This window comes from Delphinus delphis, chromosome 5 (assembly GCF_949987515.2).
Source record: "Delphinus delphis chromosome 5, mDelDel1.2, whole genome shotgun sequence".
NCBI classification, from domain to species: Eukaryota; Metazoa; Chordata; class Mammalia; order Artiodactyla; family Delphinidae; genus Delphinus; species Delphinus delphis.
Window position 1 is genome coordinate 57,552,188 of NC_082687.1, and position 23,802 is coordinate 57,575,989.

The following is a 23,802-nucleotide window of genomic DNA, read 5'->3' on the forward strand; positions in this document are numbered from 1 at the left end:
AACTTCTTCTGTCTGACTTTGAGGAATTCAGTCTGTCTCCAATCTTTATTTCAAATACCTCATAAAATCCATTTCTAATGTCTTTGTATAAATCTGTAAGTGAATATGTGCAAAGAAAGGAGAAGAAAACGAAAAAACAGAATGGCAATACTTGGCATTTGGGGATTATATAACAGTTGTCTTTTTTGCATATTTCTAAAAGAAGATTTTTCAAATATTTTAACACTGTCATTTCCATAATAAAAATGTAATTTAATTTACAGAAGAAGCAATAAGAATGAATTTTGTCATGTGACTTTGCCTTAAAATTATTAAAATTTAGTAGCTAACACAATGTTAGTTCACATTTGAAAACTGAATGATAAAAGATTGCTCAGAGTTTTATATATAAGAATTTTAGTACACTTTCTGAAAATCCAGCCAAATCATTAGACTAGGAAACAGTTTTGTTTAAAAGAGTATTCTCTCCAGAATAATCCTTCTAGCTTTTGAGTGTACTGCTAATAATCATCCTTAATAAAGGTAATAAATCATTTTTTGAATGCTGTTTCTCTGCCAACCACCAAGCTGTTTCTCAACAAATTCATTTAGCAACGATGTTAATTGGATTTTATTATTATTCCCATTTTTAAGATGAAGAACATGAAGCTCAAAGACATGAAATTACCACCCTTACCTTGAATAGTACATGGTTTATAAGAAAGCATTTGAAACCAAGTCTTTCTGATTCTAAAATCTATGTCATAAGTATTGAGTGTTCAGACTATTATTAAATTCTATAAAATAATTCATTGTTGGTTTTGAAGGAGCTATTTTAAGAAGTATTAAATAAAATTAAAGTTAAGGATGGTTATGGAGTAGATAGGTAAGAAAAGTTATTAAGGATGAAATAATTGTAATTATTTAAAATGTAAGAAGTTTTCTCAAAAGTCACTACACTTTTTAATGGATTGGATTGGTATGCCTTTAAAGACTTTGGCATCTATTCTAAAATATAGTATATTATTTTTCTAGAATATTTATTAAAATGAGATATGACAAATTCAGTCCATGTATAATCATGGGTCAAGTCTATTAGGCCAAAATTAACTTCGGGAGAGACTCACTCCTAGCACCACCATTTTATGACATTATTCAGATGTTATATTAAAATTATTAAGATGATGCCTTAACTGTGTAAGCCCACTTGCAGCTGAAGGGGGAACACATTGCCTTGGGTAGTTGAAGTAGTGTTATAATTAGGAGACATACCATTATCTGGATTTCCTAGGTCTGCATTATTATAATTCAAAACATTCTGCATAAATCATTTTGCTTCCAAAAGTTGATTAATGAGAAGTCAGAGTGATTTAAATGCCTGTACAAAGTACATACTTAGTGCTTTTTCAGTAAGCATACTTTCATCAATTAATTATTTAATCCTAAGGATTAAATGGCAACAAAGAAGAGTATATGACAATTATTTATGCCTGTTTCAGTTGTATTTTAACTACAGATTTTAAGGTATTTGGCTTTATATAAGGAAAGGAAAATCCTGAAAACATACATAGATAAAAATCATATTGATTCCCATGGCAGAAGATCCATGTTTAGTTTTTCAAGTAAAAAATATAGCATGTGAATTTTAATACATGTATTTTGTGAAAGATGATAATACTGTCAATAATGACTTGTTATGGGCTGTATATTGATTTATTGATCATTCTGTTTTTCTTGGTTATACTCTTTTGAGCAGAATTTCAAAAGATAGGTCAAACCAGTCAAAATTTAGAGTACTGAAAAAGCTTATCACACACAGTATTTTAATGTGTGGTACAAATTTGAAAATATATTCATATTTGTGCATTTACATATATACGTATTAGTTTAATATACTTTTATATATGCCTATATATACATGTATATGTAAATAAGTATGTATTTGTAACTGGCTCTTACAGTAGTTATGCATTACTTGCATTCTTTTGCCAATAATGATATCAGTAGATGATTTAAAATTTATGTGGAATTAAAATTATTAGTGTGTGGATTTAACGTAATTTTAGTTTCATGAGCTCTTGCCCTCCTTCATGAAGATGAAGTCAGTGAAGATTAACATATAAGAGTTGTGTGTCTGTGTATGTGTATGTGTGTCTGGTTGGCCAAGCTAAGGCAATTGATTAAAAATGTTATGCTAAAACAAAGGATAAATATGGACATAGCTGTTTGAATTTTTACCATGAAGGTATCCCCAGAATTATGTGGATGAAAGAGTTAAAAATTTATACTTTTCAAAAGTTATTTATACATTAGTCAATTTAAAGTAAATATAATACTTTATTCAACTTTCTGTACTTCTAAATTTACAAATGGCATCATTGTGCCAGAGATCCAACACACCTGAACAAGTAAATTTCTTCCTTTTATAGTATACTTGGTTCATTTGTCAGTAAATTATTATAACTCATGTCTCCATAATATTTTACCTGAATTCTACCTGTTTTTTACTTCAGAGAAATGTCTTTTCATTCTTTCACATAGGTTTACTTACCATGTATGTTATATATTGACATATTTGACACATTTCCCTTTAAAATAGTCTTTGTCTAACATATGTTGGTTTGATGGAAGTGTTATAAAATGTCAAACGATGCCTTGTGTGTGTGTGTCATAGTGTGTGCACATGCAAGCACACACATATTGAAGACATTATATAGACGTAACTATTAATTATCACTGGGCCAAGATTCAAAAGAAGACAGAATCCAGAAATGAAAGCCAGTGTTTGAGGCTGTTTTTCTCAAGGGAATATTTGCTATTCCTGGTTGAGCCAGGTGAAGGGCTGAAAATGCATGTAACATTGGAATATAGGAACCACCATAGATTGAGGACATGAGCTGGCAAGTGACCTAATGCAACAGTTTCATAGTCCTTGCTGTCCAGCTGTTCAATTCTACCTTCAAACGCTTACAAAGTCAGATAAATTTATTTCTTACTAGATCCATTTCTATCACTTTTCTCAATTTAAAGGTGTACATTAATTTATTAATTTTTTCTTTCCTAATCTGTATTTCACATTTTATAAGCTGGCTTTAGAGGTACTTCGTAAAGAAGTGCACAAATCACAAGAGCACAGATTAATTACTCGCACAGCACTCAAATTAAGAACTACAATTTACAGCATCCCAGAAGTACTCCAAGTACCCCTTCCAGTCACCACTTGTTCCAAGAGAGTATCCACTATGCTGACTTTTAACACAAAGATTTTGCTTGAGTTTTGAATTTTATATCAAAGAAAGTATGTACAGCTTTTACTTTATCTAGTTTCCATTTTTTCATATTATGAGTTTCATCTACCTTGTTACATGTGTATATAATTGTTCATTTTCATTGTCATGTAAAGATTCATTATATAAAATATACTACATGTATTTTTCCATTGATAAACATTTGAGTTGTTTCCCTTTTGTGCTTCCTACAATAAGAGTAGCTATTGATATTTTTTGTTCCTATATCATGGCAAACATCTATAAAAAGGTCTCTTGGATTATAACAAGGAATTCAATTGCTGGTTAAATAATTTTCATATATTAAGCTCAATAGACCTTGCCAAGAAGTGTTCCAGATTAGTTATAAAAATTACACTTTCACCAAATGTGCATAAGGATTCCTTTGTTCCACATTATAACCAACACTTGAATTTTTTGTCTTTAAAAATTTTTTTAGCCATTCTCATGGTGTGTAAAAGTATTTCATTTTGATTTTAACTTCTGTTTTCCTGATGACTAAGTTGAGTACTGTTTCACGTTTATTGGGTAATTTCTGAGGTGCCTATTTTTGTTTCCTGTTGAGTTGTCTCTCATTTGCTTTTGTATTCTAGATATGAATTTTTGTTGGATGTAGATATTGAAAATACACCCATGCACTCTTTGTTTGGTCTTTTTACTCTCTTAATTGTGTCTTTTGGTGAACACAGTTTCTTAATATAACCAAATTTATTGTTCTCCACCTCCATGTCCTTTTTAAGAAATATTTGCCTAACCAAGGACATAAAAATAGTCTCCTATATTTTATTCAGTGATTTTAATTGATTTGCCTTCCATGTTTAGATATACAGTATATCTGAAAGTGATTTTGTTACTGCCACTCATTTTTTTTTTCTTATGGGCATTCACTTGTCCAAAACCATTATTTCAGGAAGATCATTCTTTTTCAATTTCAGAGTTAGTGTCATCTTTATCACAAGTCAGATGACCATATACGTGGGGTTATCTGGACAGTAAATGCTAGTCCTTTGATTGATCTGCCTTTTGACAAAGTAATACTACTTTAATTGTTATAACTTTATAACATGTATTGATATTTGGTAGTGCAAACTTGTTTTCTCTCAGTCTTGCCTTGGCTATTCTTGGCCCTTTGTCTTGCCATACAGAGTTTATGATCAGATTATGAATTTACAAACACACATGAATACATACATGATCTTGACTGGGATTGCATTGAATCTATAAATCAATCTAAGGAAATGAAAACCTTTACAATAATAGTTCCAATATGGAAGAGATTTTGACCACAAAGTTATATTTTTCAATGTCTAGAGACATCTTTGGTTGTCACAACTGGGGGATGCTACTGCATCTAATGAGATTGAGGCCAAGAATGCTGCTTAATATCTACAGTGTACAAGGCAGCCCACATCCAACAACATCAAAATATTCAAACCAAAATATCATTGGTGCCAACATTCATAAAACCTTTCCTTACAATGTTTAGTTTTCCAGTCCATTAAAATTACATGTTTATACATTTATTTAGAACATTTTTCCATTTTCTTAAGCAATGTTTTATGTTTTACATTATGGAAGTTTTGTACATCTTTTGTTATATGTATTCCTAAGAATTTGATGCGTTTTTTTTTAGTGTTCCTGTAAAGCATGTATTAATTTTATTTTTCAATTGTTCATTGATGGTATATAGAAATTACAGTTATTTATATTGATTTGTATCTGTGATCTTGATAGATTCACTTATTGTTACTGTTTTCTCTAGATAATTTTAGATTTTCTTCATATATAGTCATGTTATCTGTGACTAGTAATGGACTTATTTCCTCTTTCTGAATACTGATGCCTATTCTTTCTTTTTTTTTATTGAGGTAAAATTGGTATATAACATTACAATATTTTAGGGGCACAACATTATGATTCAACATCTGTGTTCATTACAAAGTGATTATCACCAAAAGTCTACTTACCATCCATCACCATACACTTGATCCCCTTCATCTATTTTGCCCACCCTCCAACTCCCTTCTTGTAATTTTCTTACTGTTTTTTTGTGGTCTCCTGTGTAATGCCAAATAGAAGTGGTTATAGTGGCCTTTATCCCGTTCCTAATTTTAGGTAAAGAAACCTTTCAATAATTAATTAAGGGTAGGATGTCTTCTCTAAGCCTGTTATTAATATTCTAAACATATATGTAAAAGTTTTTTTATCCTACTTTTTAATATTATTATGACTTGGTATTTTATTTTATAAAATGCTCTCCAGCATGTCTAAAAATGAGCATATGATTTTTCTTTCATTTCTTATTATGTGATGAAACAGATTAGGGGAAAAAACCCAAAAAACTTCAACTTCTATAATAATCTTCATTTGATTGGTGTTTTATGTTTTTCTGTATTGATGTATAATATTTTAAGACTTTTCATCTAGACCCATGAGCAAGATTGATTTCTAATTTTCCTTTCTTTTGATGTCCCTTTTATGTTTTGCTGTCTAGTTCATTTTGCTCAAATGTCTTCAGAAGTGGAATTCCACCTTTTTCTTTTCTCTGGATGAGTTTGTGTGAGATGGCTATTACTTTATTTCAAATTTATTAAGAATATTTATTTGCTGAAGAGATTAGAAGTGGTTTACTCAAGTAAGACTTGATAGTAGATAAACATTTAAAAATTCATTTAGATTAAAACCATCATTTGTGTACACTATTTTCATGTTTACAATAGATCAGAAAATGAATGTCTTATTTTACATATTATATATTTTTCTTTTTAAAATTCAGAATCAAATTCTTATGGAAATAAACATTAAGCTTAGTATGTTTCAGTCATCTTATAAGTTACAACTTCCATAGACATGATATCATTTAGTTTTCCTAGTGGATTGAACTGAGGGAGATAATAAAATCGACTCTATTTAGTCAGTATCCTGACTGTCATAATTTAGAAAACATATTTAGTCCATAATTATTCCCAGATTATTAAAATAGTTTTATTTAGAAAATTGTTTCTGTTCTGTAGAGTAAGAATGGAATTAGGTTACTTTTCTTCATAACTCTTTTTGGATTTTATATTTTTTTCTAAATTTTTATGTATTTGTTCTTGTACTAAGAGGGGCAAAAAAATATAACAGTCAGTTTGCCTTGCAAGGCTTCCTTCATTTATGTATTCATTTAAACATGGAGTTGAAATTTCATGTAACTTCAAGTTTTCAAACTTAGAAAATATCTATCCAGAAGAAGAAGGAGACTTGAAGTGCCAGGAGGGAATGCTAGCTAGAGACAGCTTAACGTGCAATTTTATGAGTATATTTTTGCCCCAAATTTTATCAAAACATGTAGTATCCTACTCTTCCCACAAATAGACCATTTTATCACACAGAATGCGACCATGGTACTGATTTATTGTTGGTGTATATAACAATTTGCCTTGATTACTACGTCTCTCAGATAAGCACAACCCATTTTCCCGGGTTTGAAGTGTAAGTTGTAACATTTTTATTGGAGTGGATATGTCTCAGATAAAAATAGAGTATAGTTTTGCCTTTTGGCATGACCTTGTTATTTGAGAAAGCATTGCATTTTAACGACATATAATTTAAAATGCCTCTGGGAGTGAGTTGAATTTACTGAGATATTTTTAAGGGTAATTACTTAGCAGAGGTTGTTAGAGCACTTGTAGAGTATCAGCCTTCTTCAGGGCAGATATTTGAGACTAGTTGAAATGAATTAAGGCTTCTACCATTAATGTTTGATGGGAAACGACAGTGAAAAAGATGGATGCTTATATAATTGACATCCTTAACATTTAGAGCTGAATACTTAAATGCCAGAAACATAATTCTGAATGAAATGTCAGGACCTAACTCAATAATATTTAATGATATAGTAGGAAAGGAATGAACAGAAGTCATTTTATATTATTAATGAAATTATTTAAAATAGGCTTAATTGTCCTCATATATCAGTAAGAAGTTTTTATTCATATTATTGTTTCTAAGAACAATTTGTCTCAAATATTCAACTTCTGCCAGTCCAGAGGTGTCAGACATCCTTCTGATTAACGTGATTGCAAAATACTTTTATCGAAATGTAAACAGCAGTTGTACTTGGTCAGCTAAATATTTTAATTACAATCGGTACAGTACCAAATCCTGCTTTATCCTTGATTTATTGTCTTCATCAACAGATTGATCTTTTTTACTTAAACAGTATACTTAACAAAGTTAACTTACATTAGTAGGCATATACAAATATAAAAATATATAATACTGAAACAATATCCACTCTATTAAGGTAATCATTAATTAGCATGGTTGAAAGATAACTGAATGGTAGATAACTATATTATATACTGTGTTTGCATAATTTTCACTAATAATTCAATGAAAATGAGAGGCAAGAGTTTCAAGAATAATTAATTTCAGTTTTAATAAGATAATGTTTTGGGGGAGGATACTTTAGAGGATACTTTTTACAAAATCTTTACTCACTATATATCCAGAGCTGTAAGAAACTTGGGGTGGGTTATAGTTCAGCTAGTCATTTTGCCAAGCCTAAAATCCTGCCATTATAATCTTAATTATCTCTATAAGAAAAAAATAGGCTACAGTGTGGTAATCAAACTGATATTTAACCATGTCCATCAATGTAGGGAAGGTTCTTGAAGAGAATTCCTGGATGAGATAGTGAATCATGCCCTCACTTCAGACCACAGAGGAAAGATGTCAATATTAAGCATAGAATTCTGAGACTATAGTGACAAGTAGCATGAGTTGTCCAAGATATCAAATGGCATTGACTACTTCTAAATATAGTCATCTTTTCTGTCTCTATCTAGGCTACAAAACAGTTAACCAATCTATTGAGCTTCATGTTCCCTTTCATGATATTATTATAGAAGGCTCTCAGCTTGAACTCCCAAGAACCTTACAGGGACATCAGATGTTGAAACTACTGTCACGATAATTCCTTTTTCACTCGCATTCCCTCATGAGTGTACAGTGGGTGTTTCAGAAGGCTTCAGGACTAGTGATATTGCTTACAGACTGAATGCAAGAATACATGAATCTCTATGCCATTTATTCATTACACCAGTTATTAAGGAAACTTGCTGAAATGTAAAACAATGTCACTCTTTCACTATTGTTTTTGGAAAGTGTAATTATTTTTAATAGAGTATGCTATTTATGCAGTGGATTTATTATTGTTATTTTAATTGAATTAATATTTTTAATTTAATTTCTAGTATTGTAGATTTTAATAGATCTAACATATAAATAATATTCTTTAGACTCTCAATATTTTCCAAGATTGTAAAGAGTTACCAAGAGCAAATAGTTTGAGGACCACCATTTTATAGCATCCTTAATGATTGAGTATTAATATTGGTTATTGCTGTTATCATTATTATTTGAGGGATGTTTTCCCTCCTCCTGCACCATTGGAGAGTTAGCATTTTTTTTCCTAGGATGTACAAATACTTCCCTATTACAGGATATATGGTAACTAGAGTTTCCAAGTCCTTTGCATTTCTAGGAAAAGCCTACATCGCAAATAGCCTCTATGATTCGTGGAAAATTCTATATCTTTGGCCAAATTAGTTATTGTAATTAATCACACAAGAAAGCTACTCAAGTATAGTACTTATTCATAGCTACTTTACTGAACATTTCCCGATGTCAATACAGTGATATTCAAGATATTATTTTTCCCCTTTTCTGTAAGCATATTTGGAGCAGGGGAATGCTGTCTCCTCACTATCTCTCCAACACATAGTACATTTTCTGGAACAAAGTAACTACTCAAGTATTTGATGAATTAATAAATGGCACGTGTGGCAGAAATGCATACACTATTTACTATTAGTATTCAGTTACCCTGAATTTTTTAACTTCACCTAAGTCAGATTGAGATTACTATACTATTCTTTTAAAGGACATAACTTCCCATTTTCCTTACGGGTTCAGTGTATTAATCACCCACATGCAGAAATTATTTTTCATTTTTTTAAGTGAGTATTTCAGATATTCTTTGAAATGATTCTGTTTCCTTATTGCCTTCAAAAGGAAGTAAAAACTTCTTCACATTAACTTTCAAAGGCTTTTGTTATATGAGTGAAATTTAACTTCCCAAAATATAATTTTCCAGTGTGCTTTGGGTTGTTTTATGTTCCTAGCCCTAGAAAGATTTATATTTTCTAAAATACATCAATAACTCTGGCAATTCATGTTTTTCATACAAAATAGTAGTAAGAGTTACTATTTCCAACAATATAGTTTTATCTAATTTGCCAAGTTAAATTTCATAATTACAGTTTGTTTTATGATCCTTTTAATCACAGTAATACTATTTCCCAGTATCGCTTAATAACTATTAAGTGATAGCACTTAACCTGACATTAACCATTTCTGTTAAGTCTAAATGTATACACACTGATGAATTTTACAATAATATGGCTAATGATTAATGTTACTATATACTTCTTTGCATAATAATTTTTTATTTCCTCTCTTCTGCGTTATGTATTTTTGCTGGCTTTTGAATCTACAATGAAACAAAAAATGAGGAAGTAAAATCATACTTTAGTTTCTTTTTTTAATGGAAATATATTTAACTTACAATATTAATTTCAAGTGTACAACATAGTGATTCAATATTTTTATGCATTAGGAAATGATCACCATAAGTCTAGTTACCATCTGTCACCATACAAGGTTCTTACAATATTATTAACTCATTTTCTATGCTATTCATAACAGCCCCATGACTTATTTATTATAACTGGGGTTTGACCTCTTAATCCCCTTCACCTGGTTTGCTGATATCCCCACCCCTTTCCCCTCTGCTAACCACCATTTTGTTCTCTGTATCTATGAGTGTTACTGTTTTGTTTGTTCATTTGTTTTGTTTTTTTAGATTCCACATATAAGTGAGATCAAATGCTATTTCTTTTTCTCTGTCTTACTTATTGCATGTTGCATAATACCTTGTAGGTCCATCTGTGTTGTTGCAAATGTCAAGATTTCATTCTTTTTTATGGCTGAGTAATATTTCATTGTGTGTATATACCACATCTTTACCCATTAATCTGTCAATAGACACAAGTTGTTTTCATTCCTTGGCTGTTGTAAATAGTGCTGCAGTTAACACTGGGGTGCATGTATCTTTTTGAATTAGTGTTTTCCTTTTCTTTGCATAAATACCCAGAATTTGAATTGCTGGATTGTATGGTAGTTCTATTTTTCATTTGTTGAGGGATCACCACACTGTTATCCATAGTGGCTGTATCAATTGACCAACAGTACAAGACCTTTTCTCTATATCTTTTCCTACATCTGTTATTTCTTGTCTTTTTGATGATAGTCATTCTACCAGGTGTAAGGTGAAATCTCATTACTGGTTTTGATTTGCATTTCCCTGATGATTAGTGATGCTGAGCATCCTTTCATGTGTCTGTTGGCCATCTGTATGTCTTCTTTAGAAAAATGTCTATTTTGATCCTCTGCCCATTTGTGAATCAGATTTTTTTTGATAATGAGTTGTATGAGTTCTTATATTTTGGATATTGAGCCCTTATCAGATATATTATTTGTAAATATCTTCTCCCATTCAGTAGGTTGTCTTGCATTTTGCTGATGGTTTCCTTCACTGTGCAAAAGCATTTTAGTTTCATTAGGGCCCATTTGTTTGTTTTTGTTTTTGTTTTTGTTGCCCTTGCCTGAGGAGACAGGTCCAAAAAAATGTTATAAAGACTGATGTTCAAAAGCATACAGCCTATGTTTTATTCTAGGAGTTTTATAGTTTCAAGTCTTACATTAAGTATTTAATCCACTTGAGTTTATTTTGTATATGGTGTAAGAGTATTGTCTAGTTTCATTCTTCTACATGTAGCTGTCCAGTTTTCCCAACATGAATTATTGTGGAGACTGCCTTTTCCCCATTGTATATTCTTGATTTCTTTCTCATACATTAATTAAGCATGGGTTTATTTCTGGGCTGTCTATTCTATTCCATTGACCTATGTGTCTGTTTCTGTGCCAGTACCATACAGTTTTGATTCTATAGCTTTAGACTAGTTTGAAATCAAGGAGTGTGATTCCTCTAGCTCTATTCTTCTTGCTCAAGATTGCTTTGACTATCTGGGGGTGTTTTGTGATTTGATACAACTTTTAGGATTGTTTGTTCTAGTTTTGTGAAAATGTCATAGGTATTTTAATAGGAATTGTATGGAATCTGTAGACTGCTTTGTGTAGTATGGACATTTTAACTATATTAACTCTTCCAATTCAGGACATTTTAACTATATTAACTCTTCCAATTCATGTTCCATTTATTTGTGTCATCCTCAATTTCTTCCATCAGTATTTCATAGTTTTTAGTGTATAGGTTTCACCTGCTTGGTTAGATTTATTCCTAGGCATTTCAGGTTTTTTTGATGCAATTGTAAATGGGATTGTTTTCTTAATTTCTTTTTCTCATAGTTTATTAATAGTGTATAGAAAAGGAACAGAATTCTGTATATTCTTCTTGTATCATGCAACTTTACTGAATTCATATATTAGTTCTAATAGTTTTTTGGTGAAGTCTTTAGGGCTTTCTATATATAGTATCATGTCATCTGCAAATAGTGATAGTTTTTCTTCTTCCCTTGAAATTCGGATGCCTTCTATTTCTTTTCTTGTCTGACTGCTGTGGCTGGTACCACCAATACTATGTTGAATAAAAGTGGGAAGAGTGGGCATCCTTGTCTTGTTCCTGATCTTGGAGGAAAAGCTTTCAGCTATTTTCCAATGAGTATGATGTTATCTGTGGGTTTGTCATATATGGCCTTTATTATGTTGAGGTACATTCCCTCTGTACTCACTTTGTTGAGAGTTTTTGTCATAAACATATATTGAGTTTTGTCAGCTGTTTTTTTCTGCATTTATTGTTATGATTGTGTGGTTTTTATCCTTGATTTTGTTAATGTAGTGTATCCCATTGATTGACTTGTGGATATTGAGCTATCCCTGCATCCCTGGAATAAGTCCCAATTAATCAGGCTGTATGATCCTTTCAATGTATTGTTGAATTTCATTTGCTAAAATTTTGTTGAGGATTTCTGCATCTTATGTGCATCAGCAATATTGGACTGTAATTTTTGTAGTATCTTTTCCTATTTTTGGTGTCAGGGTAATGCTAACCTCATGGTAGTGTTTCTTCCTCTTCTATTTTTGGAATAATTTGAGATGGGTAGATATTAATTCCCCTTTAAATATTTTGTAGACATCCCCTATGAAACCATCTGGTCCTGGACTTCTGCTTGTTGGAAGTTTTCTGATTAATGTTTTAATTTCATTACTAATAATCAGTCTGTTCAGATTTTTTATGTCTTTCTGATTCACTCTTGGAAGAATATATGTCTCTAGGAATTTATTCATTTCTTCTGGGTGGTCCAACTTGTGGATAATTGTCTGTAGTAATTGCTTATGATTGTGTTTCTGTGGTATTGGTGGTACTCCTCTTTCATTTCTGATTTCATTTATTTGGGCCTTCTCTTTTTTTTCTTGGTAAGTCTGGCTAAAGATTTGTAAGTTTTGTTTATCTTCAAAGAACCAGCTCCCAGTTTCTTTAATCATACACACACACACACACACACACACACACACACACACACATATTTATTTAGTCTCTGTTTCATTGTTTCCATTCTGATATTTATTATATCCTTCTTTCTACTAAATTTGTACTTTTCTTTGTTTTCTAGTTGCTTTAGGTATAAAGTTAGATTGCTTATTTGAGATTTTTCTTGTTTCTTGAGATAGATCTATATTGCTGTGAACTTCTGTCTTATAATTGCTTTTGCTGTGTACCAGAGATTTTGGGAAATTGTGTTTCCCTTTTCATTTGTCTCAGGTTTTTTAATTTCTTTGATTTCTTAATTGACCCATTGGTTGTTTAGCATGTTGTTTAATCTCAACATAGTAGTGTATTTTCCAGTTTTGTGTAATTAATTCTAGTTTCATACTGTTGCAGTTCGAAAAGATGCTTGATGTGATTTCAGTTTTCTTAAATTTTTTGAGACTTGTATTGTAGCCTAACATGTGATCTATCCTGGAAAATGTTTTATGTCCACTTGAAAAGAATGTGTGTTTTCCAGTTTGGCAATGAAATGTTCTATATATATCTATTAATTTTATCTTGTCTAAGGTATTGTTTAAGGCCAGTGTTTCCTTATTGATTTTTTTTTTTTTTTGGCTTGGTTAATCTATCCATTGATGTAAGTGAGGTATTAAAGTACACTACTATTACTGTATTACTGTCAAGTTCTCCCTTTATGTCTGTCAGTATTTGCTTTATATACTTAGGGGCTTCTATGTTGAGTGCGTAAATATTTACAAATATTATAGTCTCTTCTTGGATTGACTGCTTTATCATTATGTAGTGTCCTTTTTTGTATTTTTGTTACAGTGTTTCTTGTAAAATCTATTTTGCTTGTTATGAGTATTGCTACCCTAGCATTCTTTCTGCTTCCATTTTCATGAACTTTTTCATCCTTTCACTTTCAGCCTTTGTGTATCTTTAGATCTGAAGTCAGTCTCTTGTAGGCAGCATATAGATCTTCTATTTTTTTTTTCTTTTTTAAATCCATTCAGCCATCCTGTGTCTTTTGATTGGCACATTTAATCTATTTACATTTAAAGTGATTACCGATAGGTATGTACCTATTGCCATTTTGTTCATTGTTTTCTGGTTTTGTGTTTCTTGTCTGTTCCTTTCTTCTTTTATTATCTTCCTTTGTGGTTTGATGATTTTCTTTAGTGTTATATTTGGTTTTCTTTCTTTTTATTTTTTTGTGTATCTATTATAGGTTTTTGCTTTGGTTACCATGAAGTTCATATATATCACCTGTATATATAGAAGTTTATTTTAAGCTGATAATCACTTAAGTTCAAATGCATTGTAAAAGTACTACACTTTTACTCCTTCCATCCATGTTTTGTTTTATGTTTCTGAAGTCATATTTTACAGCTTTTAACTTTGCGTGTACCTTAACTACTTATTGTAGTTACAGTTAATTTTACAAATTTATTCTTTTAACGTTCATACTAGCTTTTTAAGTGGCTGATTCACTTCCTTTACTATATATTTGCCTTTACCAGTGAGATTTTTCCTTTTATGTATTGTTTCTAGTTATGACCTTTTCTATTCTGCTCAAATAAGTTTCTTTAACATTTCTTGTAAGAGTGGTTTAGTGATGATGAATTCTTTAGCTTTTGCTTTCCTGGGAAACTCTACCTCTCCTTCAGTGATGAGTGATAACTTTGCTGGGTAGAGTATTCTTGGTTGTAAGGTTTTGTTTTGTCCTTTCAGCACTTTAAATATATTATGCCACTCCCTTCTGGCCTGAAAAGTTCTGCTGAAAAATCAGCTGATAGTCTTATGGGAGTTCCCTTGTATGTGACTAGCTTTTTTGTTTGTTTGTTTGTTTCCTTGCTGCCTTTAAAATTCTCTCCTAATTTTAACTTTTGTCATTTTAATTATATATCTTGGTGTGAATCTCTTTAGATTCATCTTGTTTGGGCCTCTGTACTTCCTAGATATCTGTTTTCTTCCCCAGGTTAGGGAAGTTTTCGGCCATTATTTCTTCAAATAAATTTCTGCCCATTTCTCTCTCTCTTTTCACCTTCTAGGACCCCTAAAATTAAAATGTTAGTATGCTTGATGTTTTTTCAGAGGTCCCTTAAACTATATATATTTTTAGTTCTTTTTTCATTTTGCTATTACAATTGGTTGATTTCCACAATTCTGTCTTCCAGATCACTTATGCATTCTTCTGTATCATCTAATCTTTTTTTTATTCCCTGCATGTACTTTTATTTTAGTTATTATATTCTTCAGACCTGATTGGTTCTTTTTTATATTTTCTAACTCCTTGTTGAAATTCTCACTGTGTTCCTTCATTCTTCTTCAGAGTTCAGTGAGCATTTTTATGACCATCACATTGAACCCTTTATCAGATAAATTACTTCTGTTTCATTATTGTTCTTTTCTGGTGTTTTATCTTATTTCATTTGGAATATATTTGGCTCCTTATTTTGTTTGACTTTCTGTGTTCTTTTTCTATAAATCAGGCAAAATGGTTACCTCTCTTGGTCTTGAAAGCATGACCTTATGTAGGAGCCTTTCGTATATAGATTGCCTGTGCTGGGTAGCTTGGCAGGTGGACTGGGACCGCAGCAGACACAGGCTGGAGGGTCCTGGAGTACACTGAACTAGGGCTGCCTTGGCTAGATAGCTGGATCTGGAGTTGGTGCAGGCCAGGTTTTTCCTGGGGTGCACTGGGCAAGTTGCCTTGGCGTGGCTGGAACTGGAGTGGGCATGGCCAGGGGCTGGCTGGAGTGACCTTGGCAGACTGGCTGGAGTGCCAGATGCCTCTGTGCCAGGACTCAGAGTGAGTAAGATTTTATGTGTACCCTTTAAGAGTAGAGCCTTGGTTTCCTATAGCCCTCTGGCTCTCCTGGGCATAAGCCCCACTGGTTTTCGAAGCCAGCTGTTATGAGGGCTCAACTTCCTGGTGTGGGTCCCCAGGGCTAAGATGCCCAGTGTGAAGCTCAAACCCCTTGTTCCTTAGGGAGGACTGCCGTGTTTGTTGTATCCCCTGCTGCATGTGGTCATCACACCTGGGATATGGATGCTGATTACATTGAGTCTCTGCCCCTCCTACCTTCAATGTGGTTTTTTCTTTATATCTTAATTATAGAAGAGCTGTTCTACTAGTCTTCAGGTTGTTCTCAGAGAAAGTTGATCTATATATAGTTAAATCCAACCAAGGAATCTTCTCCTGTGGACTTCAGTGTGTCACCATCTTAATTGGTGTCTTAATTGGATATACAAATAGGGGTGTCCCTGATGTTTGTCATCAACCAGCCTTTGTATCACAAGACCTAAGCACTCTCAGTTGGAAAGGACAGTACTACTGGAGCTCTTCTTACATGGGGACCAATATCCATGTATTTCAGCCCCCATTTCTAAAAGAAATGGTAATAAAATGCAGAGCCAACTGACCAAAAACACAGCTCTCAGGTGGAATTCTCCCACTGGTTTTCAGCTATCAGTACAAGTGAAAAGGAGACTATCAAAATCTCACTGTCACCTCTGTTACTGGGTTGGTGTGCATTGTGTCAAATAGCTTCAACTGAGGAGGTCAACAGAAGACCTGGGCCAGCAATCTCGGTCCTTACGATAGCAAGTAAAGAATTGCAGACTACCACTTTGGGCTTAAGCACAAAGCAAAGTTTATTAAAGCATAGTTGTAATCTCAGAGGGAGAGTGGGCTGCTTCTGCAAAGTGAAACCAGCCCTTCTGTACAGGTTTAAGGGTGTTTATAAGGAGAATTCTGCGAGGAGGTGGGGTGTGATCATGGGTGAGTGACAGGGGGTCATTATTTGATTCACAGTCCTGAGTCATGTAACAAGTTCATTATTGTGCATGCCCTTACCCTAGCTTCACTAAGAAAAGTCCATGGGGCGGGGGGGAGCAAAACCACATGCAGATTTTATTATAATGATGGTATAATGAGTTCGGGTTTACTCTAGGTTTTATACGTCTGTCTAGTCTGGGCATGAGCAGCCCGGGGAAGTTCCTTCGTGTTACTGTGCTCCCTCTTTATTAGGAAAAGTTGCCCACCACCTGACCATAGTTTTGCCTGTTCTGGGTGGAGTCAGGGGAGGGTTCCCAGATGGTTGGGGTGTGACTTGATTATTCCCCTCTTTTCACCACCGTCACCTCCTTGCTGCTAATGTCTGACTAACTACCTAACACTTGTATGTGGAGATAGCCTATTCCCGGCAACTAAGGCTGCTTACAAGAGCCCTGAGTTGTCCAAGGTCTTGCTAACATTTATATATTTTCAGAAAAGATATATCTTTTCACATTCAAGTGAGTGTCTTGTACTGTTAATGTCAAACTCAGGGCCATGGGTGAGGGAATGGTAAACTTAAAAGAATTCTTGGAACGGAATCCAGAAACTGGAGTTGGTACCACATGGAAAATGAAGGTGCCACTGCAGTAAATCAGTGGGGCAATAAGGGAGGACTAATTGCATACAGATCAAGAAAGCAGCAAGAGACATTTCTGAGCTTCCTCATCTAAAGTCTTGAATCTGCAGCTGCACACTACATAGATAAACTTTGTCCTCATATGCTTATAAACTGAACTGTGAAACTATTTTTCACATCTCTATCTTTTGAAGGTAGTTTTGTGCTTGTTTTGAAGGTGAATAGTCAACATTCACCTTCCTCTTTTGAGGAGCATATATATATCACTAAGTTCTAATAACATTTTTTTCTGTATTGCAAAATGTGATCTTGGAATAGTTTTGATTTTCTCCAAAATTCATTTTTCCTGCTGATTAAATCAAGATGTGTCCTGCTTGTTTATAAACTTCTGATAAATTCAAGCAAGGGTAAATGCCCCACATAAATTTATTACTATTATTATTATTAATGTTTTATTTTTTTAAGTATTACCAATCAACTGTATACTGTTGCCACTTATAGTAATATAAAATTGCTGTCTACATGTGTTCTAATTAGGAACCTGTACTAGGGTATTTAATGAGAGCCACTCTACCCAATAAGACAAGAAATTTCAAGGTTCTCTGCATGATGAACATTTGTTACTCGCCTCACTGCCCGTTGTGGTTGGTGGGGAGGAGGAAAAGGAGACTCTACCCCACATAGTCATTCAGGGAACAAGGTGTCTTTTATACTTCAGTCTGCCATTATTAGTACATGGCTTCAAGGTTAGCCTGGTATCATCTATCTGAAAGAAGAGGGTAAGCATGGAGTATTCCATAGAGATTTTAGGGCATAGAATTGGTATATGTAATTTGCATCCACTTTCAAATGGCAAGAACTCAGTCACATGGCCCTACCTGACAGTTCTGAAGTGCAGACAGTGCTACATTGTAGAAAAACTACAGTTTTTCTGTATAGTTAGGGGGAAAAGAAAATAGTTTGGAGAAAGAACAACAAAGGATCCATCAGACTAACTATCCAAGTAAGATTGGCATTTGAGAAAAGTTTTGAACACCAACATAGAATATTATTTCTTGGGATAAAACACTGAATTTAAATACAGTAAACTAATTTATTATTAGATACATCACATTAGCAAAGGACACTGACAATTTTTCTTCCATAGATAAGATTTTATTCCATACAGTAACACTTTGTTAACATCCCTCCTTCTTGCTCTGGTTTTGAAGTACAGAAATAATATTGATTTTTAAAAGCCTGGGCAAAGAAGTCTTAGTTATAATTATTATCTGCGAAAGACAAAGACAGTTTAATGTCAATTTGAGACTAATTAATATACCATAAATTATTTTATTCAGTAAGGCTTTGAAATTTTCATTTAATTTATTTCTGAAAAGATTCCAGATTGACATAGTGGCAGGAGTGAAATATCACATCTCAATTGAGAATTCAAACGTTGATGAAAATGAGTAGCAGAATTTCAAGCTAATGAATCTTGAGCAGTTAAAAAGCAAGTCTTTAAGAATGTGAGACTATGAAGAGGATTATGAAATTGAATACTTTAACGACTTCATTGAGTTCTCAGGAATCATCTTTGATATAAAATTAACATTTTATACACACAATATAAATGTTAATTTTATTAGGATGCTTACACATATTAGAATACTTGCATATTGGAATATGTTTTTAGTTTCCTCCTGAGAATGCCACATGTTCAATAAACAGACCTGCTTCTCTCTCTCTCTCTCTCTCTCTCTCTCTCTCTCTCTGGCGAGCACGTGCGCTCGCACTTTCTCTCTCTCTCCCTCTCCCTCCCCCTCTCCTCCTCTCCTCTTGCTCTTTCTCTCTGTTCATCTGTCTTTCTGAGAAAGCAGCTGGTCTTTATCCTTATAATACTTCTCCCCTTTCACTCTAAGGGTTGCCAATCAACACATTTAATTATGCATTTGACTTTATTTTCACAGCACAATGATTATGTGATGACTGGATAGTGTTGACATCAGTGTAAGTAGTTAAAAATCTGAAAATAAATTAATCTGTTCTGCTAATTATTTAGAATGCTTGACAGCTCTGATCAAACATTCTATGTCAGCCTTTTCTAAGATGAAGAGTTTAGCAGGATTTATTTATCAAAAACTGTTAGGGACATCCACTCAAAGTTATCATGTGATATTTGATGAAAGATTCTCAGAACCTTTAATACTCCATTGTATATTTTGAATCTATAGACGGTGCATAGTTTGTCCTCACAGAAAAATATTTTGTGTGTATGTCTTTCATATTCAGGAAATTAAATGTAAATATTTCAAGACTAATATAATGAGAAATAAATATGCCTTAATTATATAAAACTAGATTAAAATTTACTTAACTGATAATTCACACCTATATTCATTTAGACAAAGAGAGGCATTTGGGGAAAAGTAAGAGGAATATAAGTAAGGGAAGTTGTATTATTAGATAGGTAGATAAAACATAGACAAAAATGTTGAGAGATTCAGATAAATTTATTTTTTATATGTTTTTGGTATTGTTGTTTTATTATGGGTTAAATGGGTACTCCCTAATAAGCCTTTCAGGTTGGTCTGAGAAGTCTTACTGGAAAATACCACTGACAGCCTCATAAGTGGTAAATGCTACCATTTTCTGAAGTATGTTGTTTCCATCTTTGACCAAAGTTCTGTCAGAAAAACTACAAATTTTTAATATTCCCAGCAATAAGGAGTTTAATACAGGGCATCAGAAGCTTTTGCAATAATTGGTAGGCTGAAGAGTAAGGGTCCTGAATTAGCTTGGGAAATCCAGAAGTGCTGGCTCTTCCCGCATTATAACACACAAGTGATTTGGGGATGTTTTCCAGAAGCCACTGCAAACTTGTATTCTACATAGTTCCCATGCAACTGTCTTCAGCTCTCATCTAAGAATACTTTCAATTTCTATTCTGTCTTCCAAATCTTCTGCAAATATCCCTCATTGGCAGAAGAACCAGAATTTTAACTCTGCTTGCAAAACATCTTAGAGACTGTAATTTTCTATCTTGCTCTATAGGAGAGAGTATAAAAAAGAGAATTCAACAGTTGAGAAAAGATAATATTAAACGGTATACCTCTTTTTTGGTATCTATAAACTCCAAACCACAGTGATAAAACAATGTATGTGCCTAACAGGTTTTAAGTAACTTTTGTGTACAAATGAACCCATGGTCACTCTTTCTTCCAACAACATATTCAGAGCCCCAGTGCTTACTCTCTATATATCTGTAGATTATATTGATCACTTTTCTAGTCCATCTGCAACTGTGCTATACTTAGTGGCTATTGATAGTAGTGTATAGTGGAAGTGATACAATTGCATTCCAGATCTAGATCCTAAGTGGCTATGCACTTATGCCTGTCTCTGTGGATTACTTGTACTGGAGCCCTGAGTTTTCGTATGAACAGTCTGACTTCTCTGTAAGCACCACACATGAAACAACCACATGGAAAATCATTGGAACTACACAAAGAGAGAGAGACAATCAGCCAGAGCCAGTGCAGTGTACAGTAGGTACCCGCTATTCCAGATCCAGCCACGTGAGACAACCTGAGCTGGAATGGCTTAGCTAAGCCCATTCCAAATTCCTGAGCCAAACAAATCATGAGAGAGAATTTTAAAAATACTTTATATTTAGAGGAATAGAAAATTTAGGAAGGAAATTCCTTCCTCATATTAATCATGGTTCTCTAGAGAAACAAAACCAATTCAGCAAGGTGAATACAGGAAGTTTTTAAATGCCAATTGCTTTTTCTCTATTTGTATTAAAACAAAACACTTAGGAAAGCAAAATATCCCATATATGGTATCAGTAAAGTTGTAAAATATTCATAATAAGCTGTTTGTTGTTGTTGTTGTTTTGCGGTACACGGGCCTCTCACTGTTGTGGCCTCTCCCATTGCGGAGCACAGGCTCTGGACACGCAGGCTCAGTGGCCATGGCTCACGGGCCCAGCCACTCCACAGCATGTGGGACCTCCTGGACCGGGGCACGAACCCGAGTCCCCTGCATCGGCAGGCGGACTCTCAACCACTGCGCCACCAGGGAAGCCCCATAATAAGCTTTATAAGAATGTTATATGGCATATATTAAAAAATGTAAAATCTTCCAAAGACATAAAATTAGATGTTTTGGGGTGGGAAAACAATATAAAATTCCAATATTCTCAAATTAATGCAATTAGTGCTATTCATTAAGAAGTTCAACAGGTTTTTGTTGTTGCTATTGTTATTGAGGCAAATGATCTGAAAGTATGTAAGAAATGAGAAATATCTAAGAGTAGCTGCAGTGTTTGAAAAGAATTAGTTCAGGTCACCATTATGTGTCTCTCATTTCTTTCATCCTAGCTGGTCACCCAGTGCATGTTCTTCTCTTGGAAATGGCAGAAGGAAAAGAAGCAATGCTCAACATGCAAACATATTGAAGTTCTCTACTTGTTCAATGTCTGCTAATATCCCATTGCTGAAAATATAGCATGATCAAGACAAAAGTGAAGGGACAGATGTGAGGATGATAACCAACAATAAAACAGAAGCTTTGAGATGTAAGGTAAGTCTTTTAATGGTATCTACCCTTTCATCCATGTAGGTAGTGGAAGAGAAGAAAAGGTGAAATATGCTGAATGATAAATATTTTAATCCACCAGAGTGGAGCAATATGGGATTCTTGACATGGACTTCAATTTGGAAAGACTGTGTTTCATGTATACTTAAATTTAGACCTCCCTTTGGAACAGGAATGCTCCTGTTTTCCTTTGGATATCATTATCAAGCTTCTGTGCTTTTGAAATAACTCCTCTTCCATTTTCTCAATTCCAATCTTCTCTTCCCTGTAGCCCATCCTCTATAGCAGTGACTCTCAAACTTTAGAACTGTATAAAAGTCACCTGGCATCTTTTTAAAATGTGGATTCCAATTCAGTAATTCTGGGTAGGCCTGAGATTCTTCTGTCTATCCAACTTCCAGAAGATGCTTATGTTGCTGTATGTGGACCAAGCTTTCATTAATAAGACTTTATCCTGTTTTCAGAAGTGTCTTTCTGGTACACACAAACACACACACAAGTGAGCTCGTTAAGTCTCTTCTTTAATTTTTTTAAATTGTGTTCCTGTTAATTACAGGGAAGCATAATTCAACTGCACACGTCTTCTTCACTCTTTTTCCATGGTGCTTCTCACAATGCCAGTTATAAGCTCTTTGCTGCTTCCTTCCTTTTTAATTAACAAACACTGATCCATTCTTCCAGAGGGAGCTCATGTGCCTATAAATACCATAATGCCACCAGACAGCATAGCCACCCAATTTTTCATTCTCTACATAATGAATTTGTACATTTGTTTGATTATATGTTTGTTCTAATAGTCAGCCTATACTTTCTAGCAGAAGAGCAATTCTGCTTTATTTACCTGTACCATCAGAATCTAGCATGTGGGCCTGGCACACAGTAACTACTCAGAGATATTTATATCATCCAAGTGATGTTGTATTTGTATGTTTCTTTACTATTATTATTTCACATACAGTCAAGTGCCTATGAAGTGCCAGACACTGACCAGATCACTGGTAATACAATGATAAGCAAAGATCACTTCCCCCTGAATACTTATAGTTCAGTGGGAGAAATAACCATAAATAAGTGATCACACTAAAAATTATTTCATTACAGACTCTGAGAAGTGCTATAAAGGAAAAGAAAAAAGTATAATATAGACATAATGGCAATGCAGACTGATTTAGTGGGGAAGCACCAGTTAACCCTTCTCTGAAGAAGTATTATTACAGAATCCTAAAGTATAAATAGGAGTTAGTGACTAAAAAATAGCAGGAGGATTGGAGGAGTGTTCTAGACTGAGAAAATAGTAAGAATTAAGATTTTCAGTCAGGAAAGTGCTTGGGATATTTCATGGACTACGTAGTTATAGCTGTGCACCTTGAGCATATAAAAGAGGGGTAGTAGTATACCAAATGAGGTTGAAATAGTTGGTGACAGCAAACAGCCAATTGTGCAGCCTTCTTCCCACCATCTTAAGGAGTTTGAATTTCACTTATCTTTTTGAAGGGAAGCGAAGGAAAGATTTTATGCAGGGCATTGACATAAGATTCATATTAGAAAAATACTGTTCTGCCAGTAATATGGGTTATGAAACAGCAGGAAGCTTATAGTGTACTTATTAAGGCTTGCTCATTGTTTCACATGTGGTTCACACAATATTTGTCAGTTTGAGGCACTATTTCTGACTTCAGTTGCAGTAAATGTGAGAATAAATATTTAACATCAGCATGGGGAGTACTTAAATCATTCAGTACCCTAGAGGTTAAGAGTTATTCATTTTACTTGCCCTAGGGAAGTGCTTGTGTGACTGTGTGTGTGTGTGTGTGTGTGTGTGAAATAAGGGTTTTGCTTATGACACATTATACTAATTCCAGGAAAGCAGAGCCCAAGACAAACTATCTACCAATTTCATTGCATGACTCACCCTTCAAAT

General features: G+C 33.7%; 1 pseudogene; it reads left to right on the top strand.

Annotated features, from left to right (window-relative positions):
* The window catches only part of LOC132426270 (inositol polyphosphate 1-phosphatase pseudogene), a 33,220-nt pseudogene extending 15,826 nt beyond the window's left edge, over positions 1-17,394 (top strand).
* Positions 17,395-23,802: the final 6,408 nt, after the last annotated feature.